Here is a 14,250-nt window from a genome sequence, read left to right as displayed (position 1 = left end):
AATGAGTTGGGCTTGAACGGGTGCAGCCTTTGCTGTAAGCAAATACATCCTATCAAGGTAAAGCCATATTCTGACTTCTCTGAGGAAAATATGGGAAAAAAACATGTGGGTTGCCAATGACTTGTGACTTAACACAGGGGTGAAATATGGCTGCAAAGCCATTAAGGAAATGAGGGTCAAAGCAAAGAGTTGTTTAACTAGAACACATTAACTCTTAACGTTGTTTGTGTTTATTCAATTTAGCCTTTTACATAATTTGCCAAGCAAAAAATTATGTTAAACAATTATGAGGAGAGGTTCCGGATTCTGTTCCCAGAGTCCAACAAGACTTCCTAGAACATTTATTTTTGAATTGGTTATAATTTCGAATTTTCTTATCTGTAAACTTATCTTATCTGTGTCATCCATAATCAATCTATACAATTTCAATGTACTCATTTGTACATTGAAGAAGTAGCTGTTGACCCTTTAGTAACAATGGAAGTTCTCCAGTCTCTATTCAGGTCTCCTTCCCCCCGCCTGCTCTTCTGATTCTCCGCCAAAGCCAACCTCGGGCATTTACACTTCCAGCCGTGGTGTTTCCGGCATCTGCACACGCTTGTGTTTACACAGGATGTTCAAACTTGATGCAGATTGAACAAATCCAATTTTGAGGCTGAGTTCAATCACCTCCTTTATTTCAACATTAAGTAGATGAAGCTGGGGGCCAGATCACCACCGCCATTTCCAAGAGGATTGGGTGGGGGGGACAATCTGAACACCAGTAAGTCCAGAAAGGATTTTGAGAGTATTTATATGCGGATAGATGTCATCCGCTAGTTCCCACAGACTTGCATGTGGTTGGATTTGCTCAGTGTAGTGTAGTGTATTTTTCCAAAAATATCCAGCTTTCCCTGGCAAAGAGTTGTGGGTCTGCAAAGAGCCCATGGGTAGTTTGGCTCTGGTTCTTTTCCCACACTTATAGTGTAAACGGAGGCCTGGCTTTGTGCTCACATGCTCAGACTAGGCACACGTAGCACATTTGAATGTTAATAACATTTCATTTTGCCAGGACTTTTTCATCTTACATCAGATAATCACTGATTACTTAAACTCAGGAAACACAGTATAGGTCAGACAGCAGTTGTGCCAAGTTCCCTTTCTCCTATGGGAAAGTAGACAGCTTCCAAGTATGGCTGAGGGCGGTCTACAGGCTTGCTGGTCCAGTCCTCTGTTAAAGACAAGCTTCATGAGTTCAGGATTGGGATGGGAAATGCAACAGATAACTGGATGGTCTCTGACCTTTTTTAAAAGTACATAGGGACCGTCTTTGTGTCCAGAAGAGTCATTTGTTCAACAGGATTTTTAATTGCTGCTCACTCCAGATAAAGCCCTGAGTGTTTGTGTCCTCACCTGAGTCCTCTTTTACATTTGGGAGGGGTTTTGACCTTTTGTGGCACCTGTTTGGCTAGCGTCCGGCAGCCCATCTGCTCAAGGTTAATGCAGCCATCCTACTTCAATGGAGTATTGGAGATGGCTAGCTGTCCACCTAATTGTATCACATTCTGCAGGCATTGTCCTGATATTCCCTCGCCAGCCAAAGGTTGCCCAAATCTCATCCGCCACATCAGAGGGTCCCTATTAACCCCTGACCCCTGGTTGGTGTGTGTGGACAAGGTCGCTCCTCACACCCAACTCCGGGCCCATTAACACGTCGCCCCACTGCAGAAAAACTATTTTGACGGGCTGTAATTGGCACTAAGTGATGGTGGACAAAGGCACCCTCTGTGCTGCCTGCTGGACTGAGCGGTACTGACCACTCTCTGAGCTTCACGCTTGACATTTCCTTTCTGAGTCCGATGTGAGAAGAGAAGAACTGGGGGAAGCCCCTTCCTGCACCACCACCTCCACCATTTCTCCATCCCTTCAGCCCCCTATTTGCCATGGCGCTCCTTTGAAAACTTGAGATAATGAGGTTCTAGTGGGGAGAGATGTCCGGAGCAGAACGGCATGGTCCAGATCTGTGGAGGCTGATTAATCCAATGGCGGGCCATTCCTTTCAGAGCCAGCCTAATTAGTTTATGTTAGCTGGGGAAGGTCAGGGGGCGTGTTTGACTGAGGCCTTTTCTTTAAATGCCACAATGGTGTGATGATCTGTGGGTGCAGGTGCAGCAATCGGCTGCTTTAATGTTGCTGAGCTGCTTTGGGTATTGGTTGTACGGTTGAGTTGCAAACTGCCAAAGACAATGAGGTCTTTTACTTGAGAGTATATGACATTTATAAACCAGTCTTTCCAATATGGTATAACACACTACAAGTAACCAGGGAAAACCCATCAGTACTGTATGTGGGATAGTGGTTAAAAATCTGAAAATATGGAAAGCCAGGACTTCCAAACAATTAAACACTACGAAGAATATTTTTGCTGGTAGTTTTGGCCTGCATTATTGTATTTCTAACCTAGATTCCACCCAGTGAAATACAAACCAGTTAGAATGAGTCTCTATGTTAGTATATGGAAGTCCCGCCTTCAATCATATTCATCATATTTATGGCAGATGCAAATCCCTTTAATGATTGACTGTGATCCCAAATTCCCCCATGTTGTGTACAGCTTGTGTCCTTAGCAACACTTAACAACCCAGCCAGGCTTCTGTCACACAAAGCTGTATACTTAAGACAGGTCTAACTCCCTTCCCCATAGCCCATGCCATGCTCTCATCCCCGTATTTAACAGCCTGACGTCAGACAGGAGCAGAGGAGGCAGCAGAGGAGACTTTAATACTAAATCTCACCCCCTGTCATTACCGGCCTGTGTGACCGCCTATCAGAAGCCTTTGAGTGATGTGGGAAACCCTGGGCCCTGTCCTCCCAACCCCTCTAGGCCAAGCCGCCTGTTCTGTCCAAACCAAACTGAAAACTACAGGACAGGCACAGCAAGGGTTGACATCAATGAGGCGCCGGGCTCTTTATGCCCACTCTGTGGTCAGGAGGAGAGAAGCCTGGATATTAATCTCTCTCTGTCTCTCTCTCTCTCGTCTTTTCTTGCATGCTTTCTTCCTATTTCCCCTTCTCACCACGCAAGCCCTATTTCTGGGCTCTCCATCCCATTAGGGCTAAATCAAACGAAGCCAGAGACTGTTCATTTTGATAGCTGTTGAAATTGCAGTTGCAGCTGGAGGAAGTACCCTCTCAAACACTGTGTGTTTGGATGGGAGATAGAAATAAATTAATTTTCTGGCCTAAACCCAGTTCAGAGTGATGGATAGGTCCAGCAGCTTAAGATGATGCATGGGTTATTTTTGTATGTTAATCTCTCCATTAATAATATACTGGACTGTTTTTGCTTTAACCTGAATAAGTCAACCACACCTTCCTTGACACTCCAAACAACTGAAGCCGACCACATTCTTATTAAATACACACAGATCACTGACATGTAATAGTAACATAAACCATTTACAGCATTGAACTGGCTGACATAAATCATTATACAACTAATATTTCAACATTTGTATACTGAGCATATGGCTTGTGTAATAATAATATAGTATTGTCTTGATTTTTTCCAACACCTGTGGGGACAAAAACAAAAACAGGCCAACTTAGTCAATCAGTCCACCAGCCCATGTAATGTGGGTCTTTATTAGAGGACACCTGCAGCACCCAGCTTCCCCTGTCGGCTTTGTGAAAGCCTCTGAACTGGGTGGGGGACAGAGGGGAAAGCCAAAGGGCCAGACCCAGGTTTGGCCCAGAAGGCCTTAACTATCACTACAGTCCACGGGTTGCCTTTGGCCTTGCTAACTCTTCCATGAAATGGGCCCCAGGAACAGTGCAAACCTCCCAGAAACAGGCCGCTCACTGTTAGCCAACAGTGCTCCCTTTGTGTAAAAATTGTCAAAGCTGGCCCTTTTCTGTACTGGTCCTGCCTTTCTTTTGAGCCTCAGCTGTGAGCAAACAAAGCTGGCTTAAAGTTTTGCATGATGGTTAGCTAGCTAGCTGGCTAGGCGCGTTAGTGTTTGTGTCAATGAGAGCAATGAAGTTTGTGTTTCCTGTGTTCTGCAGGTGGGTCTTCAATGGCAAATGAAAAAAAGCCAGTCAATGCTCCACTGATGAGGCCATTATAAAAACCAATAACCCTTTTCCCAGGGATTATTCTTAGTGTTGTTCAATGCCAGCAAGTAAGGGAGCTATCAGCCTTCCAAATATCTAACTATATACATTGACTGTTTCAATTTTGTGTCATCCACAGTAAGATAAAATTGAGGGGGGAAAAAGTCTCTAGTTGTCTCTAGCATTGGCAGGCTGAAACGGTTGTTTACAGACAACAGTGTTATTGGTAAATACAGCTGTAAATGTCTGAAAAAGTAGGGCCACAAGCACTAAATAATATTCCTACAAGGACTTATTGGTAGAATTTATCTTTTTTAGAGATTTTACAGAGACCTTAAGTTATGTATTTTAACATCTTACATAATTATAACATTTTTAAATATTCTTATATTAACTCATGATATTCACCTGTCACTCAATATTGCACTTATGATCTGTTACTTTATCCAAATGTATCTTTGTTTTAAATTAATTCCTGTACATGGCATACTTTTTTTTATTGCTCTCCACAATCTGAATTTGAAGAGAGAAAATAAATGAGTACTTGAACAGCGGCCCAAATCATCCTCTATTTTATTGCTCAGGCAGACATAATTAGTTTATCTCAAATGGAATTTATTGTGTTGTCAGAGCACAACATGTTTTGAAGAAAGATTTATTAAATACTATTTGTCATGGGGTTTTATCTGTGGTTGAAATGGTCCATCGGGTCACCACAGCTTTGGGTTCACACGCATCAACTATGGGTTCACTTTTTAAGGCTGTGTTTAACACCAAGAAGCTATAAAACACAACAAAAATGAGCTATACCTACAACTTCCATGGCAAGGATACATGTTTTAACATGTATTAAGGGAGATAAACACAGCACATTTCCCCCTTTTTTTCCTCCTTTTGGATGGAAAAGAAAACCAGTAGCACTTGGTTTAACCGCGTTTCACTTTACATAATTGTTCCCAAGGTTGCTGTTTTTTATTTCTAGGCTTGCTGTGCCAATATAATTCAATTTCTGTGGCCAAGCCAAATATTTGCAGCATAGCTTATGCTTCTAAACTGAGCTGCAGTTTGGGCAAAAGAGGTGTGCCTGGCCAGCAGCATTGCACAGACAAACCAATAAACAGATTAACTGCTCCACAACAACAAATCTGGTTCTAATCACTATGTCATTCTCATTACTTACTCTTTTGTGCAATTGATTCTTAAACGAGTGACAAGGTAAACACAACCGTCCAGGCATTGAAGTTTTATAACACATCAATACACATCCTGCATCGCATTGAGCTATGTGCTGGACAGTTTGATGGTAAACTGACTGTTTACTACTTCTTAGGAACAGATGACAAAAACTGGAGAAAGTCCGAGTCATTTACAGTTAGTTAAATTCCCTGCTGAGAGGCCCAGCTAAATGCTTCTTCCACAGACCTTGCTGGGAAATATTTGCAATGGTTTCCATCCAGATTTGGGTCACTTGGTTCCACATTCACTGTACAGGTGAGTTGGACCAGGTTTGTTTGGCATTGGTCATTGGCTGTCCTTTCCTTTCCACGAGGCTGGGAAAGCAGCACCACATACAGCTTGCGACAACAAGAGATGCTTTTGTCCATAGCTTACCACGGCGAAATGACACCGCTAAGCCGCCTGCTGCCAATGTTGTCCAGGTCTCCCAGGACAGTCCCCAGGGGCTACAAGACCTGCTGCAGGCCAGTCCAATAGAGGCAGAAGGAGAGTGAGAGCCCTCGGGAGAATAGGTAACTGTCAGCCAGCCGTGCTGGTGCAACATGCAGATGAAAACAACCTCTTTCACACGACGTGTGTTTTGGCTTCCAATGCTGTAATCATGGATGATTAGCCTAAGAACTCAATTCCGAACAGGGACTAATCCTTATTCCTGTCACACTGTCATAAATTATATTTACCTACCACTTTTCCCAACTATCCCAAGATATAAAGGGGGACTTGACTGATCAATGGAAATCAGGTAGTTGTGTGATATTTATTTAAATAAAAAAATGAAAGTCAACCTCATTTCAGAATGTGTCATGTGTCAGGTACACACTGATGTAGGGAAAAAAGATTTTTCAAAAAGGCTTCTACACTAATTCAGATATTTCTTTTTTTACTGCATATTTCAATAAATACCATCACAAAAATAAATGTGTGCTTCTTTATCCTTTAAATTGCTGTTTTCCTTTAAATAACTATCTGGAAACTTTATATATAAAATGTTATTGTCAAAACCAGGTTTTGTGTAGCAATGTTGTTTTGAAGAAAAGCTCTCCTCTTTGGACACTTAAATCACTCTACATTAAAAATACACTTTCCAAACCACATGAAGAAGATATTATTCTAAAATGTGTACAAAAAGCCTTCACTTGCTTGGAGTTGATTAATGACGTGCCACGTGACGAGGACTGATGTCACCCGTGGCCCGATCATCACCCCGCAACAGGTGCAGCCTTCTCTCTTCCCTCTCCTCATACTCATCTTAGTGCAGCTTGTTTTCCTTCTACATGTGGAAAGAATCTGCACAGGTGGTCCATCTCCTTCTTTCTGCAACCCTCTCTCTTCACCCATCTCATTTACTCCCACACCTCTATTCTGCCTCTCTGTCTCCTTATGTCTTATGTTATGTCTCTTTTTATGCCGGGAAAAGGGAAGTGCTGATTGTAAATATGGAGAGGTGTCAGGGCCAGAAGAAACGGCCCATATATTTCTGGATCCAAGCTGCGAGGTTTACCGAAGCATATTTTTATCATGAAAAGCCAACATGGAATGGGACGGCCATGCGCAGCTGCTGGTCTAATTTGCTCTAAGCATGTACAAATAGGACGGCCCACACAGACCATAAAAGTGGAGTGGAGGTTTTGCTCAACGCGGCACTTTTGTCTGACCAGAGGCACAGGGACGCCTTCCAAAGAACAAACGAAAACAAAAGAAAAGAGAAAACACAGGCACACTCACTTGATAGTTTGAAATACAGCAGAATAACTCAGAAGAGGGCGAACTACTGCTTCACTGTTATTCCACAAGTAAACAGTGTTTCGAGCACTGTGTACAAACACCAATACCATTTCATATTGAATAGCTAAATTGTTGATGAGATAATCTCACTGTTAATTTTTCAGGAAGCGTGCCTCCTGAAAATGTAACGTAACAATGTAGCACAAAGGTTCTTTGTTTAACATTTGCAACTACCTATGCTATTTTTGATTTACAGAGTCAAGGTCGGTGGCTGTCATATATAGATATACATATTTGTATATATATACACACACACACACATATATATATACACACACAAACATAGATATATATACACATATGTAGTACATATACTGTGTACACACACATTATATATATATATGTATGTATCTCAAAACCTTGTTTTTCAACAAATTCTCAAGGTTGTTTCCCACCTTCCGAGCTGCACCAATGTCCCTCCTGTTCGTTCTCTATAGATTTTATTGCGCCATGGAAAGTTTTATTTGCTCTTGAGCAATTTGCTCTAGAAACCCCCTGTAGATCCTATGAGTACTGTACATTTGTAGAAGTACACATAACATGCCTGCGCCTGCATGTGCGCGCACACACACGCACGCACACATGCACACACACACAACCCTACATATGTCTGAATGGGGTTCCCCTTTAGACACCAGATAAATAACTGACTTCAAACAGTAAACTGGGTGCTAATGAACTGGATCCTGACAGGGTTTGCTTTCCGCGAGCACAGACCCACCCCACAATGGATCTATTCACAGGATCTCAGCCATGGAAAGTGTTGGTAAAGTAATCCCGCTAGAGTTTATGCGACCTTTTCTAACTGTCAGTACGTCTTTCTCCCCTCAGGCCTTTAAGGACTGGCCAAAAACAACACTGACCTGCATCAGCTGATAGAGGCAGAGGCTACCAGCATTTGCATGTTTCAAAACGGCACCCATTCAGAACCAGTTGGCAAATTGATGTGGGGAGGAAAGAAACACAACGCACCGCTTCCTCATGTGCCGTACCTGTGAGATCAGTCACAGCAACTTCAAGGCCAAGTGACAAGGGTTGTTTCTTCCAGATCGTTTCCAGCACAGGACGTGGCTGGATGGCATCCAAACGCTTCCGGACACATGTGGCCACATCACCCAACATCCTCTGCATACAGGACCTGCAAGAAAAGGTGTTATTTTATCATTAACAGAATTTGGGCAGGGGTCCCACTATATCTCCGTTTGCCCTGACAAAGCTAATAAAAGTCACAGCACTGCATATGGCTTTATTCAACATATTTGATATTCACACAGGAAGAAAAAAGTCAACAGCTTCAAACTTTCATGCACTGGTATAACTGACAAAAAAGGATAGAGACAGTTATGATCTGAGCGACAGCATTTCATCACAAATTCTGCTAACAAAAAGGACAGTGAACTCATCGGTAAAAAGACCATCTTTCCATTTTTCAATTTTGGACTAGCAGAGTATTTGCCTAAGGTAAATGATCACCATCTATCCACATGGCTGTGCTAATCTACTGTATATCTTTTATGTTTCTGGGTAGCAAAGGGATGAAATACGGCCGGTGACAGATAAAGCCATACTCTGTAATGGAAGTTGTTTTACAGTAGCCACTTTTCAGAAAGAAGTGCAATATTTAAACATGTGATATCCTGTTCCAAACCACGGTTCAGAACAGCCTCTCCTCTAGATGTGAGGGCCACACTGCGCTGGCAACCTGTATTTATGGCTATCTGACCTGACACCATGAAAAGGGTTATTTCTATCAGATGTTTCCATGCAAGGAGAGGTGAACCCAGAAAATAAGGAATGTATCAGTTTGGCTGTGTCGTATGGAAAATGTAATTGAAAATGCATGAGCTTCATGTTTATTTTATTTTATTTTTATTTTTTACAGCACTGACCCTGGCTGGGTAACATTTTTATAAGCTTCAATGGAAACATCCACAAGCATGGACGTAAAACGCCATTTACCGAAGCACCTATCGCTCCACCCATACAATTAATTTTAGAAATAAAAGAGCCTTTATACTGAGCATTCACTGCAGTGCAAGGATTACACATTCTATCTAAGGGGAGGTTGGTAATAGACAAATAAAGGCACTTTTGTCAACACATACAGTCTGTATTTAGTCAATCGCTGCGCTCTAAGTCATAGATCCTCTCTTGACCATCACAGCTGTGTTGCTTGACTCTCATCACGACAGAATTTCACTTTACACTGATATTTGTAAAACAAATAACCTGCCAGGTGCAGGTTGTCTTTTCTTGAGATTAATTTTTCTAATTGAACAGGAACTGGTATAGAATATCATGGTAGCAATGGAGGTCAGTGGCTTAAAAATTAATAAATTCCTGATAAAAGACATCATTTTCAAACCCTCAAAGAGTAAAAATGAATCAGAGCTCTTTGCAGGCCATGAGGCAGTGTAGCCTTTGCTCCCCAGAGCCCTGTGCTGTCAAGAGCCTCTCTTCCAGTGCAGTTTCTCAGGCGTCCTGACCCCCTCAATGCAGGTCCCACAGGATAAGACCCAGGGATTTGTTGGGATGAAGAGGTGGGAGCGTCCCAAGTTGATGTAGGGGCTGAGGTGAAGAGGATGTGGAACACCGAGGTGAGCAGTGGTCGGTAACCTTAAACAACACCTTTGAACAGTGTTTACCTCCGGACCCGTATTCAGTCATGAATTAAGGCCTCCATCGACACGTCAAAGAAGTTAGTGAGGTAAGTTAGTTTCTTGTTGCATTCATTACTCCCTCTCGCCTTTCCCACCTCCCCACTACATCCCTAGAAGAACACCCCCCCCCCCCCCCCACCTCAACCCCAAAGCATGGGGCTCGGCAGCATGAATGGGGCATTGTGATGCGTCTCCGTCACGGCAGTGAATGTTTTCACTTCCATTTGATCCGTCGGCAAGGCTGCTAATTGGGTAAGCGTGTTCCCAGGTCAGCAGGAGGTTTCTCTTTCCATAAATACAGAAACCCGGCGAAGGCTTCTACAGATGTTGCTTCCCACCCGCGTCCAGTAGGTTTAGACCAGCTTCAGGCAGTAGATGTAATTTATTGTGTCTAAAACCACAGTCCAAAATGTATCCCTCTCTCTCTCTCCTCAAGACTACATTTTATCATTCTCCCAGGCACTGTAGTAAAGTGAATTTGATATTTGTCCTTTCGTTGAGCTTGGACTGTGTGTGCTAAGTTGCCATTAGGACCACAGGTGTCATTATGACATGGACATGATGTTACTTTGTCTGTACTGCATCCAGGCCTGACAGGTCCAAATGATGTTATTTTCCATGTGCCTGTCAGCCAATGACACCGTTTACGAGGCTCAGGGTTAATTTGTTTGTTTTTGTCATGGAATTTACATTTCCTCTTAAACACATGGACTCAAGACAACCTTGTGTGCCAGCACTAAAGACTAAGATGGAACAGAGAGCTTAGACAGATTCGCAGGCATGTTTGCTACACTTAATCTGTAGGGTGTGGTCAAAATGATCAAGTGGTCAAAGAAACTGTCTTTCAACTGGAGCACAGTGGTTTATGCTGAAGTGTCCTTACCCGCTGTTGGGCTGTTTCTCTGCAGCTGACTCTGGCATGGGTCCCTACATAAAGAGACAAGTTTCCCACTTAATCAATAAAGTATATCCTACTATCAAAAATGAAACACCACTCCAGACTACCCCTGAGATTGCATGGTTTTATAATCTCAATCTAGAAAGCCAGGGTTGCAGTTGATATGACACTAATTGGGAGTGACTCTTAAAAATACTGCCTTTCATTTTTTATGACCGTGTTCCTTTAAAAGCCACTTTCATATTGTAATAACTTGAGTGGCGATTGGCAGCTCCTGCTTTCTTCCAGTGAGAAAAATCTCATGTGACAAAGGAGATGATAATCAAGAAATAGCTTGTGACAGCCCATTCTTTGCCACAATGCGAAATGAAAGGGGAGCAACCCCTTTAGCTGTGATATATCACAGCCTTAAGTGAGCTATTGCTTTTATAACACGTTCAGTATTATATTAATAAATAATCATGTTCACAATAATATAGGCCCTTCTGGGTTGGCTGGCTGACTCTCTGCACATACAGAGGCGGTATGTAAGGAACGCAGTGCAGATAACTTTATCCTACACTAGCAACTAGCGAAGGCTATTTCTTTTGCTTAAAGCTAAAGATAAGCACAAAATAACACCTAGCTGATCAAGGCAGCAGTATACAGCAACTTGTGTTTTCTGCAAGCTAATTCTACTGTTTTTGTCAATGGGTTTTGGTGGCTTTGAAGAGAGCATAGATAGCGGCTCCAGTTCCTTGTTGGAAAGGGCTGTCTGATCGCGAGGTAAAGCAGTGAAAATATTTTAAATATAGTGTACACTTATAAGGAATACTTTGCTGATATTAAACCAGCTAGTGTATGCGCAGATGAATGGCTTCCCTCCGTGGCACCAATTTTCAGTTCATTTTCTCAAATGTGGTATGATAGTTATTGTGCCAAGGAAATAAACGTCACAGGTGTTGTATATGGTTATTACATCAAAGCTCTGAACCAATCAGATTACTGGATTTGAGCTACCAGTTTCATAAAAGATGTTTTTAATTTCAATACATGCTTAAATTGCTCCATTACAGCACCTTTATGGTTCAGTGCTATAAAACACACATGTAAAGAACTACAGAGTTGGAGCAAACAGTGGCCAGTTTATAAACCATAGACATGAAGTACCTTTCTCTTAAAACTGGTTCAAAAACACAAACTCAAAGGATCTTTCCCTCCTCAAACTCAAATGTGGTCTAATGGTGCCACTGTGTGGCAGAAACAGAACTTTAAGTATTAATGTCCACTAAAAGTTCTTGGGTGTCCTTTACTTATCAGTTGGTTGACTTAACAGAAAGATGTGTCAAAATGTTTATTAACGTCTCTCTGCAGATGATTGCAGTCCTGCAGAAGGATCTCTTAAATACTAAAAGACTAATGCTTACAACATTTGTGACTATTACTGTGATGCTAGAGATATGACTCATTTTCCACTTACAGTATGACTAATAAATATTAGCTTAGTGTCCATTAAAGGACCATAAAAATGACTCATCAACTAAAACTCTTTTTGTCCACCAAGACTAAATAACAGACTTTTCAATTGCTAAGACGACTAACAACTAAGAAGGGGCAGCCATGATATTTATAAGTGTCTGTGTCTCTCTATTTTCTCCCTTTTTTTATATTTTGGAGATTACATTAAAGTTCCAATGTGTAGGAATTTCTCCCTATCTATCTCGCACAACATAATTGTACGTATTACAGCTACGGTAGCCTTCACAATTCAAAAAGTCCGTCTCTTGCTCTTTTCAAGCCTTTTTCTTTTTCTGGGTGAAGAAGAAGACTTCTATTCCTAAAATATGGATTTTGAATGTGTGCAATCCTCCATGTTTCCTTCTTCAAACTTGCCAGGGCTGGTAAGCAACAATACCCATTAGCAACATTAACAGCATCTGTGGGTTTATCATGTGACAGCAAAAATGCAAAAGGGCGGAGCAGTATATGCTGTATGTTCCTTACCGGCTAACATATTTTAAGATGGCGCATGAATATGTAGTGTCTACCCCAGTTCATGTGAATGCAAATGTAAAATTTAAGCCAAAAGGAATACTTGGAATTAATGGTGGTGGTAAATAAATGGTAATATAATAGTTTGTGAACGGGTTACTCCAATTTTGACAATAAACAATTAAACACGTTACACACTGGGCATTAAAGTGTTAATGCACACCTGGTGGAGAGGTGCATAGGAAAATTAAATCATGTAATTGGATGCACCTATGAAAGTCTATAATTGAAACATTGTATTTTAAAAAAGTGGTGACAGTGTGCAGGAATGGGTTACTTTCTTTCAGAATGTAGATGTTTCTGTTCCTCAATCAACAGTTACAGTATCTTAAAATGCTACTTAATAGTCTTAAACTTCCATCTGTGCTTAAGCTGCCTTATTACACCATGGGATCTAATTTTTGCTTGCCATTTGTTTACATGAGTCTGATGTACCCATCTAGTCATAGTATGCCCTTTGTTGAAGTACAAGTCAAGTCAAAAAGAAAGTCAAAAAAATCTTACCAACTGAAACCAGGGGGTGGCAGGCTTCACACATGGGCTCATCCTATAATGACCAAGTGCCTGTAATAAGAAAAGTTCACAGAAGGCACAAACATACCTATTAATTAAAATCTACAAAATTGGCTGTATCTCATTGTGTCACTAGAATACCATCTGTACAAATAAAAGAGTTTGACTGTGTGGTTGCTGTTTCAAAAGCTGGTAATACCATTATGTGGAAAACACCAACTCAAGTGATTCATCTTGATTTACTCATCAGTCAGGATGTGGGCATTAAGGACACTGGGCTGATTCATTTGAGGTAAACTATTATTCATCATGTTGTGGGCTTGTCTCTTTAAATCCACTTAAACTGGAGCAACAGCCCTGATATGACATTTTCACAATGACTATACCTCCTTTGGAAATATCCAAATTCAATCCCGACAGGGTTTTTCTTCCTATTTCCACAAACTGAGTAATACTCGCATTACTAGTAAACTGACTTTTAAATGTGTAAAGTTGGGGGGCTTCTCCTTTAATATGTAACTTTGACTGAACTAGCTAACGTAACAGTTTACAGTTATGCTTTCTTAAAAATGCATTCACAAATACGTCACGTCTTCTATCAATCCATCACTCAGTGGTTAGCCAGTCCCATCCTGTAAAAGCCCCAACCAAATAAAATTATACTTTATTATAGCCCATATGTTTTACTGCTACTATTATCATGTTATTGCCCTAACTAGCTAACTATACTAGGTGCTGACACATTATTCTATCAGTAACGTTAACTGCCATTTTCTTTTGGTCAATTTCTTTCAAATTTTGGGTTCATTTGAAATTTATGCTACACTGAAAGCATCTTGATACAGTACTTAGCTAGTTTTTGTTATGCTAATGCTAAAATTTACCAAGTTGCATTAGCTTGCATTTAACATTAGTCATTTAGCTAGTTACCACGCTGTGACCAAAAGGTTTAAGCTAGCATTCGCTGTCATTAAGTAAAGTTTGGTTAGCTAAGTCTGTTTATGTTACGGTAACGTTAGCTATTTTTTTGGATAA

At 41.2% G+C, this 14,250-nt stretch overlaps 1 protein-coding gene across 1 annotated transcript in view; it reads right to left on the bottom strand.

Moving 5' to 3' along the window:
• The window catches only part of LOC117961090 (1-phosphatidylinositol 4,5-bisphosphate phosphodiesterase beta-1), a 165,155-nt gene that overhangs the window by 150,713 nt on the left and 192 nt on the right, over positions 1-14,250 (bottom strand). The window contains exons 2-3 of the mRNA XM_034899489.1: positions 13,207-13,266; positions 8,106-8,251 (exon numbers count right to left, since the gene is read on the bottom strand). The gene's annotated coding sequence lies outside the window, so the exon portion shown is untranslated. The remainder of the gene's footprint in view (positions 1-8,105; positions 8,252-13,206; positions 13,267-14,250) is intronic.

The sequence above is a fragment of the Etheostoma cragini genome, chromosome 18, assembly GCF_013103735.1.
Source record: "Etheostoma cragini isolate CJK2018 chromosome 18, CSU_Ecrag_1.0, whole genome shotgun sequence".
In the NCBI taxonomy this organism is placed as follows: domain Eukaryota; kingdom Metazoa; phylum Chordata; class Actinopteri; order Perciformes; family Percidae; genus Etheostoma; species Etheostoma cragini.
Note: the sequence above shows the minus strand (reverse complement) of the source record. Positions and strands in the feature narration are given on the sequence as shown.